Raw genomic sequence first — 5,880 nt, forward strand, 5'->3', positions numbered from 1 at the left:
ACATTTAGGGGGTAATAGTATGGAGTACCTGGGATTAATGCTTGTGGGGGGACACACTATGGAGTACCGAGGGATAAACCCTTTGAGGTACAGTATGGAGTCCCTGAGATAACCCCTGGAGGGTAACAGTATGGAGGCCATGGGATTAACCCTTGTTGGGACAGTGTGAAGGCCTTTGGATGGTAGTATGGAGGCCCTTCAATTAACCTTGGGGAGACAGTATGGTGAACCTGCAATTAACCCACGGAAGCACAGTATGGTGACCCTGGAATTAACCCTTGGAGGGACAGTATGGTAACCGTGTAATTAACCCTTAAATGTACATTATTGAGGCCCTGTGATTGTGGCTTGGAGGGACAGTATTGATGCTCTGGGATTAACACTTGGAGTAAAAATATGAAGGCATTCTAGTTAACCCTTTGTGATAGCATGGAGGCATGGCAGTTTACCCTTTGGGGTTACAATATGGAGGCCTAGCTGTAAGCCCTTCAATGGGCAGCATTGAGGCCTTGTGGTTACCCTTTGGAGAGACAATATGGAATCTGGTGATTAACATTTTCTTGGGACAGTATGGAGGACTTGTGGTTAACCCATTGATGGGACAGTAATGAGCTCTGTATTTAACCCCCTTGGGATAGTATGGATGTTTCGTGGTTGACCAGTGATGGGGCCGTATGGAAGACTTGTGGTTAACGCATTGATGGGACAGTATGGAACTCAGTATTCAACCCCCTTGGGATAGTATGGAGCTCTCATGGTTAACCCATTGATGGGACAGTATGGAGGACTTGTGGTCCACCCATTGATGGGGCAGTATGGAGGACTTGTGGTTCACCCATTGAAGGGGCAGTATGGAGGACTTGTGGTTCACCCATTGATGGGGCAGTATGGAGGACTTGTGGTTCACCCATTGATGGGGCAGTATGGAGGGCTTGTGGTTCACCCATTGATGGGGCAGTATGGAGGGCTTGTGGTTCACCCAATGATGGGGTAGTATGAAGGACTTGTGGTTCACCCATTGATGGGGCAGTATGGAGGACTTGTGGTTTACCATTGATGGGACAGTATGAAGGACTTGTGGTTCACCCATTGATGGGGCAGTATGGAGGACTTGTGGTTTACCATTGATGGGACAGTATGGAGCTCTGTATTTAACTCCCTTTGGATAGTATGGAGGTCTCATGGTTAACCCATTGATGGGACAGTATGGAGGACTTGTGGTTAACCCATTGATGGGACAGTATGGAGGACCTGTGGTTAACCCATTGATGGGACAGTATGGAGGACCTGTGGTTAACCCATTGATGGGACGGAATGGAGGGACTTGTGGTTCACCTATTGCTTGGACAATATGGAGGCTTGGTGATTGACCCCTTGGTGGAACAATATGGAAATCTAGGAGTAAACCTTCGATGCAACAGTATGAAGGTCTTGTGGTTAACCCTTTGGTGTGCAGCTATGGAAGCCTGGCAGCTAACCTTCTGGCTCAATACTATGAAGGTCTTTGGTGGTCTATATAAACCATTGGTGAATTGGCTTGTGTTCCTCTTGGTTAACTCTTGATAGTTTCCATCATAGTGGTAACATGTGAAGTAAATTGTCATTGCTCCTACACATTGGTCATTCAGATTTTCAGAGTGCTGGTGGATTTCTGAAAAGTCATGAGACAAATTCCGCACTCATTATATAGGATCGATATTGAGCTCAAAGGTTTGCTTCACTTCACCCCAAAGAAAAATGAATATGGCCCTTGTTCTTGGGAATGGCCTTGGTGGGTGTCGGAGCTCAGCCCAGCGACTGGTAATGTAAGCAAGCGATCAATACCAGATTAACAGTGATTGGAAGGAGAATGATGGGCGTAGAAGACTTGGTTGTACGGTCATTGCATCTGTCACGGTGTAGTCACAGTTACTCCCTCCGGTCGGTCAGACCCGTACGTCTCGGGTTGTGTCCTCAACTATCAACTTTCTGAATTGCAACCATAAAGGAAACCTGAACTGAGTGGGCTATGCATGCTTCCATTGCTGACCTCTTCCTGAAAATTCTAGTTGCCTGCCTGTCTCTGCCCTTTTGCACTTTGAGACACTGACCTGGAACAAGCATGCAGCTAGTAAAGTCAGAGGACCTGATCTGCAGACTTGTTCCAGGTCAGCCACTCAAATTGCAGAAGCTAGAGAATCAGCGTGATGGGTGGGGAGTTAGAAGGGGGTCGCAGGGGGTCGTACGCACTTAAAGGAAACGCAGGTTTCCTTTAAGTGAGTACGATCGGAGATTTACCATCCGACTTACCGGCGATTGCTACTCATGACCTTTGATGGTAGAGTGGTGCATTTCTCAACTTGAAGACTGAAAATGTTCTTGACCAGTATGGAGCAACTGGTGGCCCATCTTACTGGGTGGGTCAGAGCAAGCCATTAAGGGTAATGGAATGCTGGAGCTTGTAGATCATCAGTCACTGGGGATGCCGGTTGCTGTTCTCTTGTGTGGGCTTTATATGATAAAGAAGTATGGCGTCCGGCGTGGCATCTTGCTGACATTGCAAATTTAATAATGTGCAACCCGGAAATGATCATTTTTATGGAGCAGGCATTTAAAGTAAACTATAACAGCACCTGGCCGATTACCACTGGGCACATGATGGAAAAAAATCGATAAGGCGAGGTTACTGGCGGTGAAAAAACACACGCCATAACAATAAGAGGTCCAGAAAAGTTGCGTGCAAATGTTTGTATTTTCTGTAAAAGTCAAACCTGGCCTTAAAGTGCATGTACACCCAAGAACAATAAATGTAGTGTACGGCACTTTCTGTCCTAGGATGACAACGTTCACTGACTATACATTGTACAGGAGCAGCGTTGTCACCCTGGGCTGCTTGTTGCCGAATTATTCTACAGGCCCAGGGTCAAAAATCCAATCCTCCGAGCCGGCGGGCTGTGACATCACTCCCTCCAGCCTGTCTCCTCCTCCTCTGCTGCAGTGATAGCATGTCTCTCGGCGTCCTCACGTCCTATACACTGGGGGAGATTTATCGAAACTGGAGCAGTTGCCCATGGCAACCGATCGGCGTCTATCTTTAGTTTGTTCATTTAAGATTTGAACATGCAACAGAGAAGCTGATTGGTTGCCGTGCGCAGCTGCTCCAGATTTTGTCTGCTCCAGTTTTGACAAATTCCCCTCCCAGACTGTGTATAGAACACAATGACCCATGAACCTTCGGCCGCTGCAGCGGAGGGGCAGAGAGGCTCCAGGGACCGGTCTAAGAGCAAGCTGGCTCTGAGGATCGGGTGAGTATAACTTTATTTTTGCCCCTAGGCAAAAAAGAGCACTTAACCACTTGCAGTCCACTGCAAGGGTGAAGAAAAATGTTACCCGGAGTTCTGGGTGGAGTAAAAGTCAAGATGTCCGTATGGCTTTAGCAGGCCCAGATGGGGTAAATGATTATTTTGGACATGTGAGGGTAACCTCTGCTCATGCCGTGTTTTATCCTATACTTGGAGCATCCATGCATGTGTGTATAGGTTTTTTGTAGTTTTGGGCAGGTGCGTTGTCATGCGTCAAAGTGTGTTACCTTTCTGTAATTTGGAGCGGATATGGTCATCGGCCATTGTTGACCAAGGCTTGTTCATACCTGTTGCCAACACAAAAAAATGCATGTGTTGTGTGTTTTGCTTCCATTGACTTCTATGAGCTTCCCAACGCACAATAGGAACAGACACAATTCTTACTATGGGGAAGTTAGACACAACACTGTGAATGGGCCCATATAGTAATCCCCTCTGAGAGTGATTCAGATTGAAAGATAATAGTGAATAAGCATGAAACGTGTTGTGAATGGTTGACGAATGAGCAGGCAGACGGTACTGTGGATGGTTGATGAATTTGCGTGCAGACGGTACTGTGGATGGTTGATGAATGAGCGAGTGGACTGTACTGTGGATGGTTGATGAATGAGCAGGTGGATGGTACTGTGGATGGTTGAATGAGCGAGTGGACTGTACTGTGGATGGTTGATGAATGAACGGGTGGTCGGTACTGTGGATGATTTATGAGTGAGCGGGTGGATGGTACTGTGAATGGTTGATGAATGAGCGGGTGGACGGGTCTGTGGATGGTTGATGAATGAGCGGGTGGACGGGTCTGTGAATGGTTGATGAATGAGCGGGTGGACGGGTCTGTGGATGGTTGATGAATGAGCGGGTGGACGGGTCTGTGGATGGTTGATGAATGAGCGGGTGGACGGGTCTGTGGATGGTTGATGAATGAGCAGGCGGGACAGTACTGTGGATGATTGATGAATGAGCGGGTGGACGGGTCTGTGAATGGTTGAATGAGCGGGCGGACGGTACTGTGGATGGTTGATGAATGAGCGAGTGGACTGTACTGTGGATGGTTGATGAATGAGCGGGTGGACGGTACTGTGGATGATTGATCGGGTGGATGGGTACTGTGGATGGTCGGTGAATGAGTGGTTGGACGGTACTGTGGATGATTGATGAATGAGCGGGTGGACGGGTCTGTGAATGGTTGATGAATGAGCGGGCGGACGGTACTGTGGATGGTTAATGAATGAGCGAGTGGACTGTACTGTGGATGGTTGATGAATGAGCGGGTGGACGGTAATGTGGATGATTGATCGGGTGGACGGGTACTGTGGATGATCGATGAATGAGCGGGTGGATGGGTACTGTGGATGGTCGGGAATAGTAATCCCCTCTGAGAGTCATTCAGATTGAAAGATAATAGTGAATAAGCATGAAACGTGTTGTGAATGGTTGACGAATGAGCAGGCAGACGGTACTGTGGATGGTTGATGAATTTGCGTGCAGACGGTACTGTGGATGGTTGATGAATGAGCGAGTGGACTGTACTGTGGATGGTTGATGAATGAGCAGGTGGATGGTACTGTGGATGGTTGAATGAGCGAGTGGACTGTACTGTGGATGGTTGATGAATGAACGGGTGGTCGGTACTGTGGATGATTTATGAGTGAGCGGGTGGATGGTACTGTGAATGGTTGATGAATGAGCGGGTGGACGGAACTGTGGATGATTGATGAATGAGCAAGTGGACTGTACTGTGGATGGTTGATGATTGAGCGAGTGGACTGTACTGTGGATGGTCGAGGAATGAGCGGGCGGGCGGTACTGTGGATGGTTGCTGAATTATTGGATTCGCAGTACTGACAATGGTCAGTGAATGAATGGGCAGATGGTACTGTGAATGGTCCGTAAATGAGTGGGTGCATGGTACTGTGGATGGTGAATGAATGACTGGATTGACTGTACTGTACATGAATGAGCGAGCAGACGGTACTGTAGATCTTTTGTTGTATTGGACATCAGAGCTCTCTCTCTCTCGTTCTCTTGCTCTCGCTCTCTCGTTCTCTTGCTCTCGCTCTCGTTCTCTTGCTCTCGCTCTCGCTCTCGTTCTCTTGCTCTCGCTCTCTCTCTCGTTCTCTTGCTCTCGCTCTCTCTCTCGTTCTCTTGCTCTCGCTCTCTCTCTCGTTCTCTTGCTCTCGCTCTCTCGTTCTCTTGCTCTCGCTCTCTCGTTCTCTTGCTCTCGCTCTCTCGTTCTCTTGCTCTCGCTCTCTCGTTCTCTTGCTCTCGCTCTCTCTTTCTCTCGGTTCAGGCCTCCTTCCCTCCATTGCAGTCCCTGAGCTTGTCTGCGTTGCTCTCTCAGGATTTCTGCTCTCTTTCCACCTGTCTTTCAGCTAATTTTAGCCCAGTGTGTACACGTTAACCCGTTCTAAGTGCCGCCTGGCTGACGGGGCCGAGACCAGCCGTGTGATTTCTCTGCACTCTGAGGAGGCGATGCGTTTGCTGTAGGCAATGCATGTACATTTGGGTTTGGGTTGAGATGTTGTGCGGGGGGGCAGGTTCC

General features: G+C 48.4%; 1 protein-coding gene across 1 annotated transcript in view; it reads left to right on the top strand.

Annotated features, from left to right (window-relative positions):
- MARK1 (microtubule affinity regulating kinase 1) overlaps positions 1 to 5,880 on the top strand; it is a 115,496-nt gene that overhangs the window by 1,135 nt on the left and 108,481 nt on the right. The window lies entirely within an intron of this gene.

Source organism: Nanorana parkeri, unplaced genomic scaffold (genome assembly GCF_000935625.1).
Source record: "Nanorana parkeri isolate BGI_ZX_2015 unplaced genomic scaffold, ASM93562v1 scaffold43, whole genome shotgun sequence".
Classification (NCBI taxonomy): Eukaryota; Metazoa; Chordata; class Amphibia; order Anura; family Dicroglossidae; genus Nanorana; species Nanorana parkeri.